The sequence below is a fragment of the Benincasa hispida genome, chromosome 1 (assembly GCF_027475165.1).
Source record: "Benincasa hispida cultivar pf3 chromosome 1, pf3_genome.v1.1, whole genome shotgun sequence".
NCBI classification, from domain to species: domain Eukaryota; kingdom Viridiplantae; phylum Streptophyta; class Magnoliopsida; order Cucurbitales; family Cucurbitaceae; genus Benincasa; species Benincasa hispida.
This window is the reverse complement of record NC_143478.1, coordinates 44,786,362-44,803,770: the sequence shown is the minus strand read 5'-3', so window position 1 is coordinate 44,803,770 and position 17,409 is coordinate 44,786,362.

The following is a 17,409-nucleotide window of genomic DNA, read 5'->3' as shown; positions in this document are numbered from 1 at the left end:
GTAGGTTTGATTAACAATATTTTTTTTGTTAGTGTTCAACCTTGTGGAGGGAGCTAGTTCTCATTACCTATTTAATTATTCCCCTAGGATTAATTCTTAATCAATTTGGGGTTTTAGGTTTTGACAATTTGAAGTTATTGTTAGGTGGACGAGTTATTATACGCAATTCCTTGTCAATTTATTTATTTTTCCTTTCTTTTTAGTATATGATTGACTAAGTCGTTGGAGATGATCGACGGGGTTGGTGATCGGAGTTGGTCACCAAAGGTGATCATCGAAGTTGGCCGTTGGAGTGGTAGTCGTGTAGAGATGATTGTCAGAGGTGGTCATCGTCGGAGGTGATTACATAGTTTAAAATGTGTCTTTTGTATGTCCATGATAATACATGTAGACATGTGGTGGGGTTTGGGGCATTGACTTGGGTTGACTTAAGTTGAGTTTTTAACCTAACTCAATGTTTAGTCCACCAACTTCATAAGTTAAATGTTAAATAATTCAACTTCATTAACTTCAACAATATTAGCTATTGATGTTTGCACATTTATCGAAGAATTCCATTTTCCTCTCTCTCCAATCTTTCCAATAATTTTACCCATCAACCATCACCCATGGCCAAATCCAGCTACAATTATCATCCACAACCAACTCCGGTGACCACCTCTGAAGCCCAATATCGACAACAACCATTGACGACTAATGTTACCTCATTTTGATTACATGTCTTGGCAACCACCTCAGATGGACAAACTCTGGAACCACCTCTTATAGTCATAGATGGACATAGGGCGGAGCAAGGATGGGAACCATCCCCTTCCTTATCCTATTTTGGTCTCCATCCCGGTCAAATGTCCTATCTAATTTCTAGAGAACTTAGCAATGATTTCTCGTGGGGAATAGGGATTCTCATTCTTTTAGGAATTTTTCTTCTACTTTCAACCAAAAAAATATATAATTCTTTAAATGAAACATTTTCAATACAATTTCTATTTTAATAAAACATTATAAAGTTTCCTAATATATATATTAGGGTTTTATAGACACAAAAAATTAGATGAAGGCAGAGGCGTCATTCTCATTACTGGGTTTTTATTTTTTATTTTTTCTAAATCATATATATAATTAAAAAATATGTGTATGGATGTTTGTAATATACACAAAAATGAGAGGAAGCCAGAGGCCCTATTCTCATTATTGGGTTTTTAATTCTCTCTCACATACATACGTTTATAGATATATATATAATTGGTTGGGGAGGGTGGGGAATTGGGACGAGATTGAGATGGGGAATATAATCCTTGCCCTCATCCCGTTTGGTTGATAAGGAAAAAATTCTCTAGACTCTCAGTTTCATTTTCTGCCTAATTGGAGTTTTCTGACCCCATTTAGGGTATATATATATATATATATATATATATATATTTGAAGGACGAGTTTGAGGAATATAATCTTTGTTCTTATCCTCGTTTAGTTAAAGGAAAGAATTCTCCTCGATTATCCCACTTCCTTGTCCACGTAGTATGGACACCGGTATATTCAAAGGCAAAGATAAAGTAGGCAAGCAAGTATATGATTATATGTGTGTTGCTTGTGTCACTCTTTCTACAAGCTGCTTATTTTTTACTTCACACATATAACAAATATCAAGTTAATTAGTATATTTAAATCTTAAAAACAAAAGTATTCCATAATACTCACCTAAAAATCTTTTGATGAAACCTTAACTACAAAACTCAATGACCTTTTTCAATACAAGAATATGATGGTGGTGCCTTTTTCGATATAAGAATATGATGGTGGTGACTATTTCAACCGTGTTAGGTATCTTTGTATGGAGAATATGTCTATTCTTCAGACAATTCTTGAACTGTCGGAATGAAATTTCAACAAATAATCATAATATCTTTCTTAGATTTCGGATTTATCATTAAATGATTTCTATAAAATTACAAAATGATATAAGAACTCGTGTCAATCCAACCGCATCATTAATTTATTGAATTAAGCAATACATTAAGATTCATTATCTCAATGCAAATAAATTTTTTTCTTTCAGTTTGGATGGAACATGTTTCCTCGAACCATACGTAATTGGGATGTAGTTTTGAACGCGTCTTGATGTAGCTCACCGTTATAGTAGCATGTATACTAACCCATTGATCACGGGCATTGTACTCTATAATTTTTTAGTATGCATCTATCTAATTTGTGTCAGCTCAACCATTGAATCATAGGTAGATTGTTGACTAGATGATGTCCCTTGAACATCTTCCATCCCTAGTCACCATCACTACCAAGCAAAATATGGTCGTGACTATCAGCCATGTCTCACTTGATTTAATAATTGGCTCAGGATTTTAGTAATGATAATCACGTCTCATTTAGTGGTGATGGTAATGTAGGGATGATAGATGTTTTAGAGACACCATCGAGTTAGCGATTTACTTGTGGTCCTACCATAATGATTGTGTTGACAAATTAGTCGAAAGATTATCTAGTACGATGCACATGGTCGATATGTCAATAAATACGCCACTAAAATGGTGAGCTACGTTGAGACACATGTTTGAAAGTACGTCTCGATTACATTAGGTTCATAGAAACACGTTCCATCTGAACTAAAAGAAAAACTTTTCGTTTGCATTGAGGTAACATGTCTTAATTTATTATTTAATTCAATAAGATATGATGAGGTTGGATTACCACATGTTCTTATATTTGTTATTTTTGTAATTTTTAGAAATTATTTATGATTAATCCAAAATCTAATAAGGATATTCTGATTAAAGTTGAAATTTCATTAGGATAGTTCAAGAATTGTTTGAGGAATAAATATATTCAAATACATGCCAAAATGCTTGAAATTTTCACCGCGATCGTATTCTTATATTGAACAAGTTCATTGGGATGCTTTTGTAATTGAGATTTTATTAGAAGTGTGTATTATAGAGCATCTTCGTTTTTAAGAGTTAAATATACTAACCAATTTGATGTGTTATTTATGTGATGTAAATACTAAACAGCTTGCAGAAAGTACGTTGCATGAAACACATGTACAATCATAGAGTTGCTCGCCCACCTCATTTCAAATATGTAGTCTTTAAACAATGTCAATAAAAACATATGACGGTAGTACATGTCAACAAAATATTGTTTTGTTGACAGCAAAAAAGTATATAGTTGACAAATTTTAGAAATAGTAGATGGGTAAAAATGTCGATTGGCAATAAAAAAAAATGTTAACATTACCAGGTTGACAATTTTCCATAGAGTTGGGCCAAAAAATGTCAACATATCATTTGTTGATAGCCAAGAATCGTCATCAAATACTTTTTGTTGACATTTTTTAGTCGTCAATCAAACTTTTTTCTGTTGAGGTTTTTAAATAATTGACAACGGTTCAATTGACTTTTCTATCAGTTAAATAGAGTCTATGTGGACATCTTTCAAGCATCAAGAAAGGTCAAAATTGTAGCAATGACCAATTATTTAATAGGCCAATTAAGTAAGAAGTAATTTTCCTAATTAAACACCATGATGGGGAGGTATTTATATAAAATAAAATTCTAGGAATTGGTCCTCTCTATGTCTCATTAAGTAGTATTTCTCTCCTTCAAGAAGATTTAATTAAGTTTAAAGGAAGACCACGAGAGAAACACAATTCTTTTACTAGATCAATATCATGGATCAAGATTTCCTGTTCTATCTTATGTTATTGTGAAAATCATCTAGTTCAAAGATCTCGACTTTTATTATTTGATTCACTATTAAGGGTTTATTATATAATCACGCACATTAAAATCTTCTATGAGAGTTTCACATTTATCTTCTTCTCAAATTCCCTCTAGATACTCGTCTTTAGTTGCTACGTGTGGTTTTCAACCGTTGAAAATTGCATCTCCATAAGAAATGCTTCGAGTATGAAGATCATTTCTTGAAACATCTGGGGACTTAACGTGAAAAGAAAAGGGGTTGTCTAGGAAGACCTTTCGTTAGTACAGACCATTGTTTTTTTTCCTCCTTGGCAAATAATTTTGGAAGATGCTCTCTAAATAGGAAAGTGGAAAAGTTAGGTGTTTCATGAAATTCAAAGAGGAATGGTCAGTCCTTATGCCTTGGTTGAATGGGAAGTAGACTTCAATTTCCAAACTCCCAATTAAATTTTCGATAAAGATCCATCTCCAATTTTTACTAAACTCCAGAAGGTTATCCAAGATGTAGTGAAATTAGTTGTGTGAATCGATTGCTATTCTTAAGAGTTCGAGGACGGGTTGGTTTTATTATAGTGTAAAGTCTTGGTTTGCTGTTTTTGAGAATGAAAGGAAGTGAAAAGTGGGAAGAAGTATTTGAAATACTTGGATAATATCTATCGTGTTTGGTTAAAGTTGAAATTTATCTCTCTTTGATCTTGGCTGAGACTTTTAAGTGTTGAAGGTTTGATAGAATTCAACGCATTTTTAAGACGCGTCACTTCTTTGGTGAGGCTTTTTCGAGATGATTCTAGTCAATTCCTTCCCTCGGTGCTCTCTTTTCGCTCTTTTATAGACTATTCAATTCAAGTCATGTTAAAGATGTAGTGCTTTGTTTGTTCTTTGTCTTTAGTTAGCTTGTATTCTATTGCTAAGTGTTTGCATTGTATTTGATTTCATCTTTGGTTGGTTACTTCTTTTTTGTCTCCATTATTATATTTTGAGCATTAGTCTCATTTCTTTATTTCAACAAAGAGACTTGTTTTTGTTAAAAAAAATTCTTCTTCCTTAATAAAACAAGGAGGAAAAAGTGTGGTTAAAGAGAGATTCTTGTGATGTTGACTAAGAAATTATTGATCAATCAAAGTAAAAGCACGAGAGAACTTGTTATGGAGAGATATTTAGATAATATCACCTATGGAGGTGATATCATTAAGGTAAAAGTAATTTAAAATTTTTAGGTAAAAAATATTAATTTCTCATAGTGATCTGAGATTAATAGAAATACTTTAAAGTATAGCAAATTAAACAAATTTATTTATAAAAATACTTGCAAGAAAAACGTGGAGTTCTTATTGTAAATAGATTTGATAAAAAATGTTTCAATGAAATTGACTTTTTTTTTTTTTTTTTGGGAAATTCAAACATGTGCTAATTCAAGTTTTGTTTTCTTTTAAAAAAATAACTTTGTTAAAAAAATTAATTGGTATGTTATGCAAATCTTTTTTTTTCTATTTGCAAAATATGATATTTAACATACCTCTACTTAAAAAATAAGAAAAAAAGGAAAAAAAAAAGTCATTATATCTCTTCCCTCTAAAAGTTTGGAAAACGTATTAACGTTAGGTTTCTTGAATGGAAGTTATTTAGACTCGTTCGATAATTATTATGTTTTTTAAAATTAAGTCTATGGATATTATTTCAGTCTCAAATTTCTTCCTTTGCTATCTAATTTTCACCAATAGTTTAAAAAACTAAGCCAAATTTTAAAAACTAAAAAAAGTAGCTTTCAAAAAGTTGTTTTTGTTTTTGGAATTTGACTAAGGATTTAACCATTGTGCTTAAGAAAGATACGAATCATTGTAAGAAATGTAGATGACACAGGCTTAATTTTCAAAAACAAAAACTAAAAATCAAATAGTTACTAAACGGGTTCTTAATTTTTTCTTGTTAGTTCGAATAAAAAATGACTAAGGATGGGGTTCAATGTTATTAAGATCAAGTACTTTGATCTCTTAGGGGGGTGTTTGGTTCACCAACTTCACAAGTAGATGGTAAACAACTCAACTCCACCAAGTTCAACAATGTTAACTATTAGAGTTTTGGGAGGAACTCCATCTTCCTCTTTTTCTGTCTCTCTCTCCAGTATTTTCAATAACTCCATTCACTGGCCGCGGTTGCCAACGGCCATTTTTTACTACCATACCATATATGCTCAACTCCAACAACCAATGTCACACGACTATTGCCGTCTCACATCAATGGCATGCTTAGACGATCACCTCCAACAACCAAACCCTGATGGTGACCACCTCCGTCAACTACCTATGGTGAAGATTGCTTCTGACAATTATCTCCAATAACCACTTCTGACATCTAGCTATGCATAACTACTACCTCTAGCGATCAACTTTTACGATCACCTTCAGTGACCAACTAAGTCGATCATAGACAAAAAAAACAAAAACTTGCCGGCAAATGTGTTCTTTTAATACAAAATTGAAACTATTAGTTCATAGAGATTAATAGTTGACTTATATAGTTGTTTAACATTAATAGAAATAGTTTGGGCATAATAGTCAAACCAAACAAATTTGTGTATAAAAACACTCTTGAGAAAAGCATTTGCATTTTTATTTTAAATAATTTTTATAAAAAGTGTTTAAATGCAAATGAGTCTTGAAAAACATTTTTTTCCCTATGCAATTCAAACAAACTTTAGTTGTCTTGATCATTCCCTTATGTAGCAAATATGAGAATCGATCGTATTCTTAAGACTAACATATATGCTTAATGTATCCTAACCTAAAATTTGACATAAGATGTCATATAAAGCCTTAAACCCTTGATGATCTACATTTTTTTAATAGTTTGCATATTACACTCATACATTTCATTAATTTGAAAGTAAATTGTGATTTTGTTGTTGGTATGAAGCATGAGTATTTGTGTACTTTTAAGTACAATAGGTACACGTAAAAATTGTAAAATATATGTGGAGGTATGAAGCTGCCATCTAAAGTGGGTTGTAAAAATTTGGGAAAATATTTGTGCAAATGAAAGATTAAACAAAAAGTTAAGCAAACAAAAACCACCACAAAAAAAATCATATTTTGTTAGATGAATAAAAAACTGTACCAGATATGCTCGACTTAATTACTCAATTCACCCCAAACACAAACTTTCTAACTCCAAATTAAAGAATTTTGCATCCCAAATACAAATTTCCTAACTCCACAAACATATTAACTCTAAACTTCAGAATCCAACTCAGCGTCACAAATAGTCCCTTAGTTCTTAAACTTGATACTTTAAATACTTAAGGGATGTTTGACGCATAGAGTTGGTTATATTTAGGATTATAATAATCTGTAGAGTTATAATAGTTTGTAGAGTTGAATAGTTTGTGTTTTGGGTGCAAGTTATTTTAGTATAAGTTTAGATAGTTTGTGTTTGGAGTGTAAAATATTTTAGTTTGGGTTTAGAAAGTGTGTGTTTGCGATGCAGATTATTTTAATTTGAATTTAGAGAATTTATGTTTGAGTTGCATATTATTTTAGCCCAAGTTTAGAGCTTTATGTGTTTGGTCGTTGAATTGTCTAAAATAGAGTTCTTTATGGGTTTAAGGTTTAGAGTCATTTTTTTTTTTTTTGGGTATTGTATAGTATTATATTGTATTATACACATGGTGGAAAATTTACATTGGAATTTCAGTAAGAGGGAAATTTCACATTTCAAGGAAATTTTGAGAAAATTTCAAGATTTTTTTTTTTAAATTTTGTTATCCCTGCATTTTGATGAAATTTTGATAAATCTCGATAATATGAGAAAATTTTAATTTTTCTAATTAGTTACGTTAGCTCAGTTCAAGTTTTTTATTTTTTTTATTAAAATAATATATTTTTTAATATATAATGATAAAAATAGGGTAAGATGGAAACTTTTTCTAAGAACAGGTGTTTGGGGGAAACTATTGACAAAATTGGGGTAGTGAAATCGTGTACGGGGTACACGATTGCCATGTGGCAAACTCGTATACCCAGTACATGAGTACTATTTAATCCAGTCAGCACCACGTCGACTGACTGGTTGACCGGTCAGATGCAAATTCGTGGACCCGATCTACGATTTGATTTTCTTTTTCTTTTTTCTTTTTTTAAAAGTAGTGGGGTGGTTGGTTCCGATTCGACAAGAGTCGAATACCTGGTCGAAGGTCCAGTACAGTAGGTAGCAGGCGTTTTCGTTTTGGCTCCCGAGCGAGAACGAGAAATAGGCGATGCACCATCCTTGCTGCTACGTACGTTGACCTTGACTTAACAGATTCATCCAATTGAACCCACACTAAAAGGAGGACCACAAGCTCGGGGCTCGACGAAACGGAAAGTATCAGCATGTTGAAACTTCTTGGGGTTAGCAGTGAAAGAAAGAGCCCGACATTCATTTCTTCATTCATATTCATAGCTTAGTCTACTAAAATCAAAGGGGGACCAGCCTCATCGTGGTAATTAGAGGACATCTTTGATCGTTCACCTCTAATGTGACACGTTCCCTCCCAGTTATATGATCAACGGGATCAGTCGTCCCTCGAGCGGGGCTCTTTTTCTTCCGGGGAGGCAAAGTCGTCCCCTCTACTGATCGAACCCCCTTTCTCTAATAAGTCGGAGGTCTTCGTAAACATATTAAAGGGCTCCCGTCTTCGGCGGGACGTTGACTATTTTTTTTTTTAAATTGTAGATGTACTTTAGAAATGGGTCCACAAATTCCTTCATTATTAAACTTAATTATATATTTAATCTACAATCAAAACATCTTACACTGATATTAAAAAAAAATGTCATGATATTAAAGAAAATTTACAATTAGTCATTTAATTTACAATTTGAAAATGAAAGTTTACATGAAATTTAAAAATGAACCCTCTAACCCTTACCCCTCATGCGGGTTATCTTTGTATCCCTCTAAATTAGGTTCACCTGTTGTCGCTGTCGTCATATGACGAATACGTCTTCGATCGGTGTCAGCAACATTGAGTCGTCTTGTTTGTTGAATAATACCTTCTACGTTGACCAATGTTTGTTGACACATTGAACCCAAGTCTGGTAAGTTGTTCTACACTGAATACTATTGAACATCGTCGATAAAATTATTCTGTACAATAAAAAAATAAATATTAAACAATATTCATATCATATATATGGAAAATGTCTGATTTTAAATCTTTTACCATTTAGTAATAGTAAGTGCTGTCAGGTGTAATAAATCGCCTTGTGATTGAATTATACCAGGAAAAGTAATCGTCTGATACAGCTAGCCCATTTGTTAATTCTCCCTGTGCACAACGATCATGTAGTCCATGCCAGTAGGATAAATATTTCGCATGGATTCGACGCTAGTCTTGGTCGTGCTTACCTCTCAAATCGATCTGGTGTAATGTTGGGAGTGTATAGGACAACGAAGGTATCATTTTTCGCAGACCGAACTGTCACAACACACGATCTAGATGATGCCACTCTACTATATGGAAGTATATAAGAGAGCTAACGGTCAACCAGATGTCTTCACCATTACGACAATAATCATGTAACGATAACCAAATCTGTTGTGTGTATAACGTCCAAATAATCTGACAAAAAATAATAATAATAAATATACATCTAAAATGTTTTAAATATTTATTTATATATACATTTTCTACCTGATTGTGCATCAGCATGCCAAATATTTTTCTATACATGAGCAGCATATTTGCTAACTGTTCAGAGACAGCTAATACACCACTCCATCTAAAATTATAAAAAAAATACAATTAATTTATATTCTTACATAAAATGGTAACGAAATAAATATATAAATGAAATAATATCTGACACTAAGTGGACGATGATCTGGGGCCTATAGTTGGACTTGTGGTGCTATAATTGGAAATTTGTCATAAGCTCATACTTGTAGTAGTATCAGTGGCCCCACTATTTCCAACGCTTGTGCACTGGAAGCCCGACAAAGTTCTCTATACAACCATGCAAGACATGCACCACCCCACGAGTACGTACCAACGTATCAGACAATAGTGGGAGGAACATGAGATGCACTAGAGTATTTGACTTGTCAGAAAACAAAAATCCTCCAATAAGCTGCATGATATATGCTCGTGCATACTTACGTACGCTGATGATGTCGGCATTGGGAAGTAATTCTAGAAACTGGGATGCCAACCAGGGGATACTCAATCTTGATCCTTTTAGATCCTCTGGTAGAACGCCTAAGAGCTCTTCACAAACGTTCTTCCAATCATAGTGTAGTGAACCCGTCAATGGTTGCCCGTCCACTCGTAACCCAAATTGTATGGCAACATCCTGCAATGTAATCGAATATTTCCCACAAGGCAGGTGAAATGTGTGGGTTTCTAGTCTCCAACACACAACTAGAGCAGTAGTAAGATGCCAATCAAGCTGGATAAAACAAATTTGTGCAACCCAAGAAAACCTGCATGGTGAACATAGGGAATAATGCGGTGATCAAATGGGATAGTATGTTGTGCAGTCGGCTCCCTTCTCCGACAACTCAACACTATAGTGGAAGAACTATCCATACTGATTGTGAACGATGCGTATTTTATTGGTCTAATTGTACAGGATTAGAAGGACCAGACTCCATTACCTAAGAAGTTCAAATTACATTACATAATAAAATCCATGAAATAAAAGTTATATAAAAAGTACATAAAAAGATACAATTACATAAAATAAATTCATTACATAAAAAATACAAGTACATAAAATATACAATTACATAAAATGAAACAATTACATAAAAAGTATAAGTACATAAAAGATACAATTACATGAAAAATATAAGTATGTAAAATATACAATTACATGAAAAATATAAGTACATAAAAAATACAAGTACATAAAATATACAATTACATAAAAAATACAAGTAAAAAAAAATACGCCTAATGACCCGAAGACGGAGCACCTAATATATGTTGTGGACAAGTGCGTCTGTTATGTCCTTCTCTCTTGCAAATTATACATCGCACTTTTTGGCTTGCCTCTCTCCAATCCATTTTATTATGAATGTGCGTACTTTTTGGTCGACCTTGTTCTCTTAGTAAGTCCGCATTTGAACGAACTTCTGTAAATGATAATTCTGGCCAATAATCTGGGTGTTGAATTGGATGGAAGCGGCCTTCATAACAACGCTTGAAATTGGACAATTTGTAGCATTCATCAATAAGTGATATGTATGTCATACGCATGTAATTACAAACTGCAATTACATTAGAGCATGGAATCTTGAATGACTGCCACTTATTGCAAGAACATGTTACTTCTTTCAAGCTCAAAATTTGGGTGTGTTGTCCTTTATAGGAGAAATCATATTTATGCCAGTTTGTATTTTGAAAGTGTATCGGGTACACGATTTAAAAACCTATTTTTGACAATACTTTCACTTCTGCCCTATTTTTGTCATTATATATTAAAAAAATATCATTTTTTTAAAAAAAATCAGTTTTATGATTCTAATTAAATAAAATTGTATAATTTCATACACAAATGTCATTTCCGATGAAAGATGAATATTTTTCAATGTGCCACTTTTTCTAATTTCCAACTTTTCTCAATTTTCAACTTTATTTTCAATCCAAAACTTTCATTTTTAAAGAAATCAAATTTGAAAAACCAACAAAAAGAACCTATATTTATTTTTAACCTCATTCAAACTTTTTCCATTCACATAATTTCACTTCAAAATTGAATTCACGCGAGTTTTTTTCCCCTTTACTATCCAAAACTTTCATTTTCACATTTCACCTCAAAATATTCCAAAAAATTATACTTTTTTTTAATTATTTTTCATTGATTTTTATAAATTTATGTATTCGTGTCGATATTTACATCGACATTTATAATATATATCTAAATGATGTCTTACTTTGTAGAAATGATGATTAAAAATGGTTAATTATAGACTAATTAAGCCACGATCAAAGTTTCATTAATTAATTATAATAGTTTCCATCATTTTCATAAAGTTCTCCAAATTCTTCATCGATATTTCCATAAAATCGAGGATATTTCCATTGACATCGATATTTCAAATTTTGATCATACAAGTATTAGTACCTTCAATATTATATTTTGTAAAGAAAAAACTTCAAGTGTACAAAAGCAACCAATTTTTTGTATGTGTATATCTAAGCGTGATAGTTGTCATATATAGGCCGCCACCACGATGATACAAAAAAATTGTCAACTTATATACATGATTAAAAAAAATGATACTAAGATATCATTCAAAAGTAGTTCAAGAAGAATGGTTAATCAAAAGTGTTTTTTTGAAGAGGAGTGATGCAATACTAAAATAGTTTATTATATTATAAGAATGAATGGAGTGTGCAATACTAAAATAGTTTATTATATTATATGGATGAATTAAAATGTATAAATCATTTTAAAAGATTTCTGGGAGGATTTTTTAATCTTATTTTCTAGTTTAATTTTTATGAATGACTTATTTTTTCATATATACAAGTTTTTTTGCTTTAAACTTTGATGAGGCGCATGAAATAAGTTATATCTTAGGACATGTTTGGATTGACTAGAAAAATATATTATTCTTTATAAAAATTGTTTAAAATAAAAATAGTTATGCCTTTGATTACATTTTTAAGTGCTTTATAAACAAGTTTGTTTGGTTTGTTATTTTCAAAGTGTTTCTATTAAAGTTAAATTACTACAAAATAAGACTATTAAACACTATAAATTGATTGCTGGAATGATCATTGAAGTTAGTCGGTTGTCGCTGGAGGTGGATGTCAACGAAATTGAGTGTCGAAAGTGTTCTTTATTAGAGTTGGCTACCTGAGGTAGTTGTTGGAGTTGGTCGTCGATGAGGCGGGTCATTGGAAACATTAGAGAGAAGGAGAGCTAGTTATTTTAACCACTGAACTATAAATAGTGCTACTGCATCAAAACGAGTGTTAAAATAACTTTAATCCCTCATTTTTTTTAACATATGCCCCGAATAGTGAGTTGTATATTTTACCCAACTCAATTCATTCCAAATTGGAACTGCAAACATGTGCTTAGTTTTTATTTTAGTAGTAGTTTCATTCTTGCCATAAGATTTTTATTAATTACTAAAAAATAAAAAACTAATCTGACACCCTTTTTTATAGAAAAAAATATATTTAAAATTTTGTTCAAATAAAAAAAAAATACTTTTAATTATTCCTTTTTTCTTTTTCTCTTTCCCCTTCCTCCCATCCTTTTTCCTCTTCTATCCATGGTTATAATCGCAATGGCTGTCTTTTCTCTTTCTTCTTTCCTTCTTCTCATTCTTTCCTCCTCTTTTCTTTTCAATTCCTCTTTTCTCAACATCTCTCGTTTAAGATCTAAAACATGGGAGGAACTCTCTTCGTAAAAAGAAAAAAAATCAGGAGAAAGCGACGGGCAAAGAAAGAAAGAGGAAATAAGGAGAGGAGAAGGAAAAAAAAAAGGTAGATGGCATCGAGTGACATTGGTAATAGGTGGTGGTTGCAGGCATGGTATTAAATTTTTGTGGATACATCGATATTTTCATCTATATTTTCACGGATTCGTTATGGACATGAACGGTAAATCGATATTTCTATTATTTCATTAATTCTTTTATTTCAAAATAGAAGTTCACATGAAACTAAAAGTTTGAATTACAAGTCACTCAACTTTCCACATGGTGGTTGTCTTTGTGTTCCTCTAGATTAGTTTCACCTTGTTGTCGTTGTTGTCTACGAAGAATACGTCTTCGATTAGTGTCAACAACATTGAGACGTCTTGTCTGCTAAATAATATTTTCTACATTTACTAAGTTTTGGTTACACATTGAACTCAACTTTGGTAAATTGTGTTGTACTAAATACTGGTGTACATCTTGAACAAAATTATTCTATATAATGAAAACAATTAATACTAAATAATGTCCATATCATACATTTGGAAAAAAAAACATAAGATAATAAAACTCTTACCATGCAGTAATAGTTAGCACCATCAGATGTGATAAATCGTCTCGTGTTTGAATCGTACTAGGAAAAGTAGTCATTTGATACAGCTGGCTCATTTGTTATTTCTTTTGTGCACAACGATCATGATGTGCATGCCAGAACGATAGATATTCTGCATGAGCTGGGCGCCAATCTTGGTTGTGCTTACCTCTCAAATCAATCTGGTGTAATGCTGGAAGTGTTTGACACAATGATGGTACCGTTTTTCGTAGACTAAATTGTCTCAACACGAGATCTAATTGATGTCACTCTACGATATGGAAGCATATAAGAAGGCTAATGGTCAACCAAATGTCTTGACCATCACGATAATAATCAAACAGTAATTACCAAATATCTTGCATGTATGACATCCAATTAATATGAAAAAAAAAAAGAATAATTAGACACCCAAAAAAGTATATAATTTTCATTTGTATATTCATTTGTTACTTAATTGTGCATCAATCGATCAAATATTAGTCTGTATACTAGCAACATATTTACTAATTGTTCGCTAAGACTGTAATACCCTCACTTTTATAGGGTTTCTTAAGAGGTAAAGAACAGCTTAAAGTACAAGCTTTAGAAGAAGAAGTTTTGCTAAGTCTCTAAACTATGCTTTAGAAGAAGAAAATTTCGAAGTGTTGGAAGTATAGTAGGTTAAGAGCCCAAAAATTGGCTAAGTATGGAAATAGGCATGGATGAGGTTAGTCTCTAAACTCACTCAGGATTAAGATCGTGTCATCTATGGTCATCCTAGTGAAATGTAAGTCTCAATTATGAATGGTGTTATATAAAGAGACTAATCATTTCGTGGTCCGGTCTTATACAAACTCTCTGTATAGCATACCCTCGCTCGTATGTCTCATCTATATGAATGGTCAGGATCAGATCATTTGTAGCACTTTAGAACACTTGTAACATCTACAAAGTAGGTCGTATCCGTAGTGTCACCAGGATAAGGTATCCCTCCTTTATCCTTATACTACAAACCATTTAGGTTATTACTTAAGGCATGATCCACTTGTATGTCTCCACATACATGCAAGTTACATAAAATAACCTCGGATCTTAGCTGATTGGATTGAGTAAATGCTTAAAATAACACTTATTTTATTAATAACAATATGTTCACAAAGTGTTTATAAACTACTAGACCACCAGGAGAATTAGAACACCAATCCCAATAAGGTGATGGTGACAGCCTTAAGCAAGGTGGGTGAGCCTAGACATGCACTAGTCTAGAGGCATGCGGCCAGGTGAGGCACTGGCGGATGCGCACGAGCAGACCAGTTGACGTAAGGTGTTGCGTAAAGGTGAACGCGTGGTTGCACGAGTATGAGCACAAGGCGTTGGGTGTGCGTTGAGGCATGCGGCTGTGAGATATGCGATGACGAGATCATGCGATTCCAAGACCATGCGATGTCGAGGCTGGTGAGCTATGCGATGCCAAGGTTGTTGGGGTAAACTTTAGGGTTTGCTATAAGGTAGTAGAGTGAGCTATGCATGGATTCTATACGATGCCGAAAGGCAAAAGCCATGAAAAAGGGGGTTAGATGTTGGCTTTAAACTAAGCGATGGGCAAGGGGGAAGCATGAGGGAAAGTGTGACATATGGGGTGGATGTTGAAGAAACCATGCACTCAACCCAAGACATATGGGTTGATCTTGAGCATTATTGGGTATTAAGGAACAAAATGACAGCAAGATAAGTTAGGTGGCTTAACCAAATGAAATCTTGGCCAAACCAAGTAGGAGGTGGATGCATACATGTATAGGATAAAGAAGGAGAATACACCTCAAAGTAGAAGGTGGTATGGAAGTAGGTGGTGGCACATTGAGATGAAGACACTCCAAAAAGTTTACAAGAAGGAGGTGTCATACATTGGGGGTAGTAGATGATGACAAGGATGATTTGGAGAGCCTATAAATACCCGAGGGACCTTCATTCCATGATGCAACTCAGAAATTCTCTAAAAAAGGCTTAAGGGAGAGGAGGGAGACAAACTAGGCATATAGAAAGGTCCACTAGGCGTTGACAAATGTCCCCTAGGCATCCAAAATGTTGTCTGTAAAAGGAAGTGTCTCAAAATAAGGTCGGGAATAATAAGTAATCTAAGCTTCAAATTGAATCTAAAAATTAGGGTTCGAAGAGGGAGCTAGGAGAAACCAGAGAACTTGCAAGGAAAAGAGGGTTCCTACAAACAAACTGTGAGTGGTATTCTTTTAAGGTCTTGAGCATATCTTTAGATTCTATGTTTATATTGTGAATGAGTAGCCATAACGAGAATGAGAATATATGGTCGGGACTGTCACGGGGTCAATAAACCTAGTTCCTAAGCCCGAGGCAGAATCTCACTAGATTGTCAAGGGACCATTAGGCCTAGTTCCTGAGCCTATGAGAGGAATCTCATATGGGATGGTCAGAGGTTTGACGAGCCTAGCTTCTGAGCCCATAAGAGAAGGATCTATGTGCACATAGGAGATAGAGCGGATATGATGAGTACTAGCTTTAACTATCTACCGTGTGTGTAGGTAGGATAGAGAATTGACTCATTTGAGGTTGAGGTTTGAGTATTAACCTCGTAATGTGATATGTTTTTATTATATGAGTTGAAAGAGACTCTATATGTTGCTTACCACGCACTGGACTTCTTAAACCTCATTCTTTTATTTTATGTTTTTCTTTCTAGGTAGCGAATGATGAAGAGTTCCAAGGTGCTGCTAAGGTCAAGGTCTGCCACACTACAGCCACACTTCCGGATTTAAGTTATTGTTGTAAACATTTGTAGTTAAAAGCCTGTAATTGTTGGGTTAAGTCTGGAGATTGTATAAATGTTATATCAATTGTAATAAAATAAGTTAAGCCATAGGCTGTTATTTATTTACTTAGCTTGAAGTTTAATGAGTGAAATAGGTTCAGATCAGTATCACAAAAGAGTGATATCTGTTGTCCTCATGCCTCCTTTCGAGTCTTAGAGGTGGACTTGGGAAGAAGTGTGACAACTACACCATGTCATTTAAAATTAAAAAACATACAATTAATTTATTTTATTACATAAAATGGTAACAGAATAAATATATAAATAAAATAATACATGGCATTGAGTGGACGATGATTTGGGGCCTGTAACTAAAATTGTGGTACAACAATCTTAAATATATCATAAGCCCATACTTATAGTATTATCAGTGGTTCTGCTATTTTCAAAGCCTATGCATTACTAGCCTGACATAGTTGTCTATAAAGTCATGCAAGACAGGCACCACCCCACGAGTACATACAACATGCTCAAAATTAGCTAGCAGTGGAAGAAATATAAGGTGCACCAAAGTGTTCAGATGTCAGTGAACAAAAATCCTCCAATAAGCTGCATAATATATGTTCGTGCATATCTCTCTATGTTGATGTCGTTGGCATTAGGGGACAACTCTGTAAATCAGAACGCTAACCACAAGATACTCAGTCTTGATTCTTTCAAATCATCTGGTCGAACGCCCAAAAGATTGTCACAAACTTGTTCCCAATCATATTGCAATGAATCCATCACAAATTCTTCGTCCACTCATAATCCAAACAGAATTGTAACATCCTGCAATGTAATTGTGCATTCCCTACAAGGCTATGGAACATGTGAGTTTCTAGTCTCCAATGCTTTACCAACGCAATAATGAGGTGCCAATCAAGGTG